Here is a 13,893-nt window from a genome sequence, read left to right as displayed (position 1 = left end):
ACACAGCAGACGTACACGTTATATAGAAGCAATACACAGTGCGCGATCGCACACACAGCAGACGTACACGTTATATAGCAGCATTACACAGTGCGCGATCGCGCACACAACAGACGTTCACGCTATATAGGAGCATAACACACACACACACACAGCAGACGTACACGCTATATAGGAGCATTACACACACAGCAGATGTACACGCTATATAGGAGCATTACACACACAGCAGACGTACACGCTATATAGCAATACACACAGCAGACGTACACGCTATATAGGAGCATTACACATAGCAGACGTACACGCTATATAAGAGCATTACACATAGCAGACATACACGCTATATAGGAGCATTACACATAGCAGACGTACACGCTATATAGGAGCATTACACACAGCAGACGTACAAGCTATATAGGAGCATTACACACACAGCAGAAATACACGCTATATAGGAGCATTACACACAGTGAGCACACACACACACGCTACATAGGAGCATTACACACACACACAGCAGACGTACACGCTACATAGGAGCATTACACACACAGCAGACGTACACGCTACATAGGAGCATTACACACACAGCAGACGTACACGCTACATAGGAGCATTACACACACAGCAGACGTACACGCTACATAGGAGCATTACACACACACACACACACAGCAGACGTACACGCTACATAGGAGCATTACACACACACAGCAGAAGTACACGCTACATAGGAGCATTACACACACACACACAGCAGAAGTACACGCTACATAGGAGCATTACACACACACACACAGCAGACGTACACGCTACATAGGAGCATTACACACACACAGCAGAAGTACACGCTACATAGGAGCATTACACACAGCAGACGTACACGCTACATAGGAGCATTACACAGTGAGCACACAGACGTACACGCTACATAGGAGCATTACACACACACAGCAGAAGTACACGCTACATAGGAGCATTACACACACACACACAGCAGAAGTACACGCTACATAGGAGCATTACACACACAGCAGACGTACACGCTATATAGGAGCATTACACACACAGCAGACGTACACGCTATATAGCAATACACACAGCAGACGTACACGCTATATAGGAGCATTACACATAGCAGACGTACACGCTATATAGGAGCATTACACATAGCAGACGTACAAGCTATATAGGAGCATTACACACACAGCAGAAATACACGCTATATAGGAGCATTACACACAGTGAGCACACACACACACACGCTACATAGGAGCATTACACACACACACAGCAGACGTACACGCTACATAGGAGCATTACACACACAGCAGACGTACACGCTACATAGGAGCATTACACACACAGCAGACGTACACGCTACATAGGAGCATTACACACACAGCAGACGTACACGCTACATAGGAGCATTACACACACACAGCAGACGTACACGCTACATAGGAGCATTACACACACACAGCAGAAGTACACGCTACATAGGAGCATTACACACACACACACACAGCAGAAGTACACGCTACATAGGAGCATTACACACACACACACAGCAGACGTACACGCTACATAGGAGCATTACACACACACAGCAGAAGTACACGCTACATAGGAGCATTACACACAGCAGACGTACACGCTACATAGGAGCATTACACAGTGAGCACACAGACGTACACGCTACATAGGAGCATTACACACACACAGCAGAAGTACACGCTACATAGGAGCATTACACACACACACACAGCAGAAGTACACGCTACATAGGAGCATTACACACACAGCAGACGTACACGCTATATAGGAGCATTACACACACAGCAGACGTACACGCTATATAGCAATACACACAGCAGACGTACACGCTATATAGGAGCATTACACATAGCAGACGTACACGCTATATAAGAGCATTACACATAGCAGACATACACGCTATATAGGAGCATTACACATAGCAGACGTACACGCTATATAGGAGCATTACACACAGCAGACGTACAAGCTATATAGGAGCATTACACACACAGCAGAAATACACGCTATATAGGAGCATTACACACAGTGAGCACACACACACACACGCTACATAGGAGCATTACACACACACAGCAGACGTACACGCTACATAGGAGCATTACACACACAGCAGACGTACACGCTACATAGGAGCATTACACACACAGCAGACGTACACGCTACATAGGAGCATTACACACACAGCAGACGTACACGCTACATAGGAGCATTACACACACAGCAGAAGTACACGCTACATAGGAGCATTACACACACACACACACAGCAGACGTACACGCTACATAGGAGCATTACACACACACAGCAGAAGTACACGCTACATAGGAGCATTACACACACACACACACAGCAGACGTACACGCTACATAGGAGCATTACACAGTGCGCGCGCACAGCAGACGTACACGCTACATAGGAGCATTACACACACACACAGCAGACGTACATGCTACATAGGAGCATTACACACACAGCAGACGTACACGCTACATAGGAGCATTACACACAGCAGAAGTACACGCTACATAGGAGCATTACACACACACAGCAGAAGTACACGCTACATAGGAGCATTACACACACACAGCAGAAGTACATGCTACATAGGAGCATTACACACACACAGCAGAAGTACACGCTACATAGGAGCATTACACACACACAGCAGAAGTACACGCTACATAGGAGCATTACACACACACACAGCAGACGTACACGCTACATAGGAGCATTACACACACAGCAGACGTACACGCTACATAGGAGCATTACACAGTGAGCACACATAGCAGACGTACACGCTACATAGGAGCATTACACAGTGCGCGCGCACAGCAGACGTACACGCTACATAGGAGCATTACACACACACACAGCAGACGTACACGCTACATAGGAGCATTACACACACAGCAGACGTACACGCTACATAGGAGCATTACACACACACACACACACACACAGCAGAAGTACACGCTACATAGGAGCATTACACACACACAGCAGAAGTACACGCTACATAGGAGCATTACACACACACAGCAGACGTACACGCTACATAGGAGCATTACACACACAGCAGACGTACACGCTACATAGGAGCATTACACAGTGAGCACACACAGCAGACGTACACGCTACATAGGAGCATTACACAGTGCGCGCGCACAGCAGACGTACACGCTACATAGGAGCATTACACACACACAGCAGACGTACACGCTACATAGGAGCATTACACCGTGCGCGCACACAGCAGACGTACACGCTACATAGGAGCATTACACAGTGCGCACACACACACAGCAGACGTACACGTTATATAGAAGCAATACACAGTGCGCGATCGCGCACACACAGCAGACGTACACGCTATATAGGAGCATTACACACACACAGCAGACGTACACGCTATATAGGAGCATTACACACACAAACAGCAGACGTACACGCTATATAGCATTACACACAGCAGACGTACACGCTATATACGAGCATTACACACACACAGCAGACGTACACGCTACATAGGAGCATTACACACACACAGCAGACGTACACGCTACATAGGAGCATTACACACACACAGCAGACGTACACGCTATATAGGAGCATTACACACACAGCAGATGTACACGCTATATCGGAGCATTACACACACACACAGCAGACGTACACGCTATATCGGAGCATTACACACACACACAGCAGACGTACACGCTATATCGGAGCATTACACACACACATACAGCAGACGTACACGCTATATAGGAGCATTACACACACACACACAGCAGAAATACACGCTATATAGCAGCATTACACACAGTGAGCACACACACACAGCAGACGTGCACGCTACATAGGAGCATTACACACACACACACAGCAGACGTCCACGCTATATAGGAGCATTACACACACACACAGCAGACGTCCACGCTATATAGGAGCATTACACACACACACAGCAGACGTCCACGCTATATAGGAGCATTACACACACACACAGCAGACGTCCACGCTATATAGGAGCATTACACACACACACAGCAGACGTCCACGCTATATAGGAGCATTACACACACACACAGCAGACGTCCACGCTATATAGGAGCATTACACACAGTGAGCACACACACACAGCAGACGTGCACGCTACATAGGAGCATTACACACACACACACAGCAGACGTGCACGCTACATAGGAGCATTACACACACACACACAGCAGACGTCCACGCTATATAGGAGCATTACACACACACACACAGCAGACGTCCACGCTATATAGGAGCATTACACACACACACAGCAGACGTCCACGCTATATAGGAGCATTACACACACACACAGCAGACGTCCACGCTATATAGGAGCATTACACACACACACAGCAGACGTCCACGCTATATAGGAGCATTACACACACACACAGCAGACGTCCACGCTATATAGGAGCATTACACACACACACAGCAGACGTCCACGCTATATAGGAGCATTACACACACACACAGCAGACGTCCACGCTATATAGGAGCATTACACACACACACACAGCAGACGTCCACGCTATATAGGAGCATTACACACACACACAGCAGACGTCCACGCTATATAGGAGCATTACACACACACACAGCAGACGTCCACGCTATATAGGAGCATTACACACACACACAGCAGACGTCCACGCTATATAGGAGCATTACACACACACACAGCAGACGTCCACGCTATATAGGAGCATTACACACACACACAGCAGACGTCCACGCTATATAGGAGCATTACACACACACACAGCAGACGTCCACGCTATATAGGAGCATTACACACACACACAGCAGACGTCCACGCTATATAGGAGCATTACACACACACACAGCAGACGTCCACGCTATATAGGAGCATTACACACACACACAGCAGACGTCCACGCTATATAGGAGCATTACACACACACACAGCAGACGTCCACGCTATATAGGAGCATTACACACACACACACAGCAGACGTCCACGCTATATAGGAGCATTACACACACACAGCAGACGTCCACGCTATATAGGAGCATTACACACACACAGCAGACGTCCACGCTATATAGGAGCATTACACACACACACAGCAGACGTCCACGCTATATAGGAGCATTACACACACACACAGCAGACGTCCACGCTATATAGGAGCATTACACACACACACAGCAGACGTCCACGCTATATAGGAGCATTACACACACACACACAGCAGACGTCCACGCTATATAGGAGCATTACACACACACACACAGCAGACGTCCACGCTATATAGGAGCATTACACACACACACACAGCAGACGTCCACGCTATATAGGAGCATTACACACACAGCAGACGTCCACGCTATATAGGAGCATTACACACACACACACAGCAGACGTCCACGCTATATAGGAGCATTACACACACACACACAGCAGACGTCCACGCTATATAGGAGCATTACACACACACACACAGCAGACGTCCACGCTATATAGGAGCATTACACACACACACACAGCAGACGTCCACGCTATATAGGAGCATTACACACACACACAGCAGACGTCCACGCTATATAGGAGCATTACACACACACACAGCAGACGTCCACGCTATATAGGAGCATTACACACACACACAGCAGACGTCCACGCTATATAGGAGCATTACACACACACACAGCAGACGTCCACGCTATATAGGAGCATTACACACACACACAGCAGACGTCCACGCTATATAGGAGCATTACACACACACACAGCAGACGTCCACGCTATATAGGAGCATTACACACACACACACAGCAGACGTCCACGCTATATAGGAGCATTACACACACACACACAGCAGACGTCCACGCTATATAGGAGCATTACACACACACACAGCAGACGTCCACGCTATATAGGAGCATTACACACACACACACACACACAGCAGACGTCCACGCTATATAGGAGCATTACACACACACACACACACAGCAGACGTCCACGCTATATAGGAGCATTACACACACACACACACACAGCAGACGTCCACGCTATATAGGAGCATTACACACACACACACACACAGCAGACGTCCACGCTATATAGGAGCATTACACACACACACACACAGCAGACGTCCACGCTATATAGGAGCATTACACACACACACACAGCAGACGTCCACGCTATATAGGAGCATTACACACACACACACACAGCAGACGTCCACGCTATATAGGAGCATTACACACACACACACACAGCAGACGTCCACGCTATATAGGAGCATTACACACACACACACAGCAGACGTCCACGCTATATAGGAGCATTACACACACACACACAGCAGACGTCCACGCTATATAGGAGCATTACACACACACACAGCAGACGTCCACGCTATATAGGAGCATTACACACACACACAGCAGACGTCCACGCTATATAGGAGCATTACACACACACACAGCAGACGTCCACGCTATATAGGAGCATTACACACACACACAGCAGACGTCCACGCTATATAGGAGCATTACACACACACACAGCAGACGTCCACGCTATATAGGAGCATTACACACACACACAGCAGACGTCCACGCTATATAGGAGCATTACACACACACACAGCAGACGTCCACGCTATATAGGAGCATTACACACACACACAGCAGACGTCCACGCTATATAGGAGCATTACACACACACACAGCAGACGTCCACGCTATATAGGAGCATTACACACACACACAGCAGACGTCCACGCTATATAGGAGCATTACACACACACACAGCAGACGTCCACGCTATATAGGAGCATTACACACACACACACAGCAGACGTCCACGCTATATAGGAGCATTACACACACACAGCAGACGTCCACGCTATATAGGAGCATTACACACACACACAGCAGACGTCCACGCTATATAGGAGCATTACACACACACACAGCAGACGTCCACGCTATATAGGAGCATTACACACACACACACAGCAGACGTCCACGCTATATAGGAGCATTACACACACACACACAGCAGACGTCCACGCTATATAGGAGCATTACACACACACACACAGCAGACGTCCACGCTATATAGGAGCATTACACACACACACACAGCAGACGTCCACGCTATATAGGAGCATTACACACACACACACAGCAGACGTCCACGCTATATAGGAGCATTACACACACACACACAGCAGACGTCCACGCTATATAGGAGCATTACACACACACACACAGCAGACGTCCACGCTATATAGGAGCATTACACACACACACACAGCAGACGTCCACGCTATATAGGAGCATTACACACACACACACAGCAGACGTCCACGCTATATAGGAGCATTACACACACACACACAGCAGACGTCCACGCTATATAGGAGCATTACACACACACACAGCAGACGTCCACGCTATATAGGAGCATTACACACACACACAGCAGACGTCCACGCTATATAGGAGCATTACACACACACACAGCAGACGTCCACGCTATATAGGAGCATTACACACACACACAGCAGACGTCCACGCTATATAGGAGCATTACACACACACACAGCAGACGTCCACGCTATATAGGAGCATTACACACACACACAGCAGACGTCCACGCTATATAGGAGCATTACACACACACACACAGCAGACGTCCACGCTATATAGGAGCATTACACACACACACACAGCAGACGTCCACGCTATATAGGAGCATTACACACACACACAGCAGACGTCCACGCTATATAGGAGCATTACACACACACACACACACAGCAGACGTCCACGCTATATAGGAGCATTACACACACACACACACAGCAGACGTCCACGCTATATAGGAGCATTACACACACACACAGCAGACGTCCACGCTATATAGGAGCATTACACACACACACACACAGCAGACGTCCACGCTATATAGGAGCATTACACACACACACACACAGCAGACGTCCACGCTATATAGGAGCATTACACACACACACAGCAGACGTCCACGCTATATAGGAGCATTACACACACACACACAGCAGACGTCCACGCTATATAGGAGCATTACACACACACACACAGCAGACGTCCACGCTATATAGGAGCATTACACACACACACAGCAGACGTCCACGCTATATAGGAGCATTACACACACACACAGCAGACGTCCACGCTATATAGGAGCATTACACACACACAGCAGACGTCCACGCTATATAGGAGCATTACACACACACAGCAGACGTACACGCTACATAGGAGCATTACACACACACACACACACAGCAGAAGTACACGCTACATAGGAGCATTACACACACACAGCAGAAGTACACGCTACATAGGAGCATTACACACACACAGCAGACGTACACGCTACATAGGAGCATTACACACACAGCAGACGTACACGCTACATAGGAGCATTACACAGTGAGCACACACAGCAGACGTACACGCTACATAGGAGCATTACACAGTGCGCGCGCACAGCAGACGTACACGCTACATAGGAGCATTACACACACACAGCAGACGTACACGCTACATAGGAGCATTACACCGTGCGCGCACACAGCAGACGTACACGCTACATAGGAGCATTACACAGTGCGCACACACACACAGCAGACGTACACGTTATATAGAAGCAATACACAGTGCGCGATCGCGCACACACAGCAGACGTACACGCTATATAGGAGCATTACACACACACACAGCAGACGTACACGCTATATAGGAGCATTACACACACACAGCAGACGTACACGCTATATAGGAGCATTACACACACACAGCAGACGTACACGCTATATAGGAGCATTACACACACAAACAGCAGACGTACACGCTATATAGCATTACACACAGCAGACGTACACGCTATATACGAGCATTACACACACACAGCAGACGTACACGCTACATAGGAGCATTACACACACACAGCAGACGTACACGCTACATAGGAGCATTACACACACACAGCAGACGTACACGCTATATAGGAGCATTACACACACAGCAGATGTACACGCTATATCGGAGCATTACACACACACACAGCAGACGTACACGCTATATCGGAGCATTACACACACACACAGCAGACGTACACGCTATATCGGAGCATTACACACACACATACAGCAGACGTACACGCTATATAGGAGCATTACACACACACACACACACAGCAGAAATACACGCTATATAGCAGCATTACACACAGTGAGCACACACACACAGCAGACGTGCACGCTACATAGGAGCATTACACACACACACAGCAGACGTCCACGCTATATAGGAGCATTACACACACACACAGCAGACGTCCACGCTATATAGGAGCATTACACACACACACAGCAGACGTCCACGCTATATAGGAGCATTACACACACACACAGCAGACGTCCACGCTATATAGGAGCATTACACACACACACAGCAGACGTCCACGCTATATAGGAGCATTACACACACACACAGCAGAAATACACGCTATATAGCAGCATTACACACAGTGAGCACACACACACAGCAGACGTGCACGCTACATAGGAGCATTACACACACACAGCAGACGTCCACGCTATATAGGAGCATTACACACACACACACAGCAGACGTCCACGCTATATAGGAGCATTACACACACACACAGCAGACGTCCACGCTATATAGGAGCATTACACACACACACAGCAGACGTCCACGCTATATAGGAGCATTACACACACACAGCAGACGTCCACGCTATATAGGAGCATTACACACACACACAGCAGACGTCCACGCTATATAGGAGCATTACACACACACACAGCAGACGTCCACGCTATATAGGAGCATTACACACACACACAGCAGACGTCCACGCTATATAGGAGCATTACACACACACACAGCAGACGTCCACGCTATATAGGAGCATTACACACACACACAGCAGACGTCCACGCTATATAGGAGCATTACACACACACACACAGCAGACGTCCACGCTATATAGGAGCATTACACACACACAGCAGACGTCCACGCTATATAGGAGCATTACACACACACACAGCAGACGTCCACGCTATATAGGAGCATTACACACACACACAGCAGACGTCCACGCTATATAGGAGCATTACACACACACACAGCAGACGTCCACGCTATATAGGAGCATTACACACACACACAGCAGACGTCCACGCTATATAGGAGCATTACACACACACACAGCAGACGTCCACGCTATATAGGAGCATTACACACACACACACACACAGCAGACGTCCACGCTATATAGGAGCATTACACACACACACAGCAGACGTCCACGCTATATAGGAGCATTACACACACACACAGCAGACGTCCACGCTATATAGGAGCATTACACACACACACACAGCAGACGTCCACGCTATATAGGAGCATTACACACACACACAGCAGACGTCCACGCTATATAGGAGCATTACACACACACACAGCAGACGTCCACGCTATATAGGAGCATTACACACACACACAGCAGACGTCCACGCTATATAGGAGCATTACACACACACACAGCAGACGTCCACGCTATATAGGAGCATTACACACACACACAGCAGACGTCCACGCTATATAGGAGCATTACACACACAGCAGACGTCCACGCTATATAGGAGCATTACACACACACACAGCAGACGTCCACGCTATATAGGAGCATTACACACACACACAGCAGACGTCCACGCTATATAGGAGCATTACACACACACACAGCAGACGTCCACGCTATATAGGAGCATTACACACACACACACAGCAGACGTCCACGCTATATAGGAGCATTACACACACACACACAGCAGACGTCCACGCTATATAGGAGCATTACACACACACACACAGCAGACGTCCACGCTATATAGGAGCATTACACACACACACACAGCAGACGTCCACGCTATATAGGAGCATTACACACACACACACACAGCAGACGTCCACGCTATATAGGAGCATTACACACACACACACAGCAGACGTCCACGCTATATAGGAGCATTACACACACACACAGCAGACGTCCACGCTATATAGGAGCATTACACACACACACAGCAGACGTCCACGCTATATAGGAGCATTACACACACACACAGCAGACGTCCACGCTATATAGGAGCATTACACACACACACAGCAGACGTCCACGCTATATAGGAGCATTACACACACACACAGCAGACGTCCACGCTATATAGGAGCATTACACACACACACACAGCAGACGTCCACGCTATATAGGAGCATTACACACACACACACAGCAGACGTCCACGCTATATAGGAGCATTACACACACACACAGCAGACGTCCACGCTATATAGGAGCATTACACACACACACAGCAGACGTCCACGCTATATAGGAGCATTACACACACACACACAGCAGACGTGCACGCTATATAGGAGCATTACACACACACACAGACGTGCACGCTATATAGGAGCATTACACACACACACACACAGCAGACGTCCACGCTATATAGGAGCATTACACACACACACACAGCAGACGTGCACGCTATATAGGAGCATTACACACACACACAGACGTGCACGCTATATAGGAGCATTACACACACACACACACACACTATATAGGAGCATTACACACACACACACAGACGTGCACGCTATATAGGAGCATTACACACACACACACACACAGACGTGCACGCTATATAGGAGCATTACACACACACACACACAGACGTGCACGCTATATAGGAGCATTACACACACACAACAGACGTGCACGCTATATAGGAGCATTACACACACACAACAGACGTGCACGCTATATAGGAGCATTACACACACACACACACAACAGACGTGCACGCTATATAGGAGCATTACACACACACACACACACAACAGACGTGCACGCTATATAGGAGCATTACACACACACAACAGACGTGCACGCTATATAGGAGCATTACACACACACAACAGACGTGCACGCTATATAGGAGCATTACACACACACAACAGACGTGCACGCTATATAGGAGCATTACACACACACACACACACAACAGACGTGCACGCTATATAGGAGCATTACACACACACACACACACAACAGACGTGCACGCTATATAGGAGCATTACACACACACACACACACAACAGACGTGCACGCTATATAGGAGCATTACACACACACACACACAAGACGTGCACACTATATAGGAGCATTACACACACACACGTGCACGCTATATAGGAGCATTACACACACACGTGCACGCTATATAGGAGCATTACACACACACGTGCACGCTATATAGGAGCATTACACACACACACACGTGCACGCTATATAGGAGCATTACACACACACACACACACACAACAGACGTGCACACTATATAGGAGCATTACACACACACACGTGCACGCTATATAGGAGCATTACACACACACACGCTATATAGGAGCATTACACACACACACACACACGTGCACGCTATATAGGAGCATTACACACACACACACACGTGCACGCTATATAGGAGCATTACACACACACACACGTGCACGCTATATAGGAGCATTACACACACACACGTGCACGCTATATAGGAGCATTACACACACACACGTGCACGCTATATAGGAGCATTACACACACACACGTGCACGCTATATAGGAGCATTACACACACACGTGCACGCTATATAGGAGCATTACACACACACGTGCACGCTATATAGGAGCATTACACACACACACACACAACAGACGTGCACGCTATATAGGAGCATTACACACACACACACACAACAGACGTGCACGCTATATAGGAGCATTACACACACACACAACAGACGTGCACGCTATATAGGAGCATTACACACACACACACAACAGACGTGCACGCTATATAGGAGCATTACACACACACACACACAACAGACGTGCACGCTATATAGGAGCATTACATACAAATACAACAGACGAGCACACTAAACAGATATATTACACACTACATAAGTACATTACACACCACATGGACACAACATACACAAACAGCAGACACTATATAGATACATTACACACACAGCATACCCTGCACCCACAGAAGATGGACACACAACAAATGAGACCTCATCACATACTACACAGAAAAGATACTGTACACAACAAACTGCCCACACATACTACACACAGGAGAAGCAGGTGAGGAGCAGTCGGACAGTCCAGCTATGTAATAACTCAGGCGCCGCTCGCCAGCCACTTCCCCGCCTTCATCAGACAAGATGGCGAGCAGTGCAGCGGCAGCCGATAACGCCGAATCCCGCGGCCTCACCTGACTAAGGGACTCGGAGCTTCCGCCTGTGCACACCGGCCGCTGCTAATATCACGGTGCCGCTCTACTTTGGAATCCGGGCCCCTCCCAACCGCCGACCTCCACTATCCCACAATGCACTGCGGCGGTAGGCAACTCGATGGTAGCTCTCCATTTAGAATAATTGTGGCTACCAGACGGCGTGTTCCAGAGCGTCGTGTCAGCTGGGCGGATGGAGGCTGTGGGAATGTCTGCTGGGAGCTGTGGGAACGTGTCCTGTCACTTGTTTCCTTGTAATAAGCAGTAACGGTTCAGTGATAGGTGTTTGGCTTTCAGCACTGCCAGTGGCTCAGGTTGTAGCAGTTTTGCATCTATATTTTTATTC

General features: G+C 48.2%; 1 protein-coding gene across 1 annotated transcript in view; it reads right to left on the bottom strand.

Annotated features, from left to right (window-relative positions):
• LOC141259374 (septin-2A) overlaps positions 1-13,680 on the bottom strand; it is a 96,926-nt gene extending 83,246 nt beyond the window's left edge. Inside the window, exon 1 of the mRNA XM_073675270.1 lies at positions 13,530-13,680. The gene's annotated coding sequence lies outside the window, so the exon portion shown is untranslated. The remainder of the gene's footprint in view (positions 1-13,529) is intronic.
• Positions 13,681-13,893: the final 213 nt, after the last annotated feature.

The sequence above is a fragment of the Phyllobates terribilis genome, unplaced genomic scaffold, assembly GCF_046119375.1.
Source record: "Phyllobates terribilis strain yellow unplaced genomic scaffold, ASM4611937v1 Scaffold_1__5_contigs__length_1240528914, whole genome shotgun sequence".
Classification (NCBI taxonomy): Eukaryota; Metazoa; Chordata; class Amphibia; order Anura; family Dendrobatidae; genus Phyllobates; species Phyllobates terribilis.
This window is presented reverse-complemented; position numbering and strand designations above follow the sequence as displayed.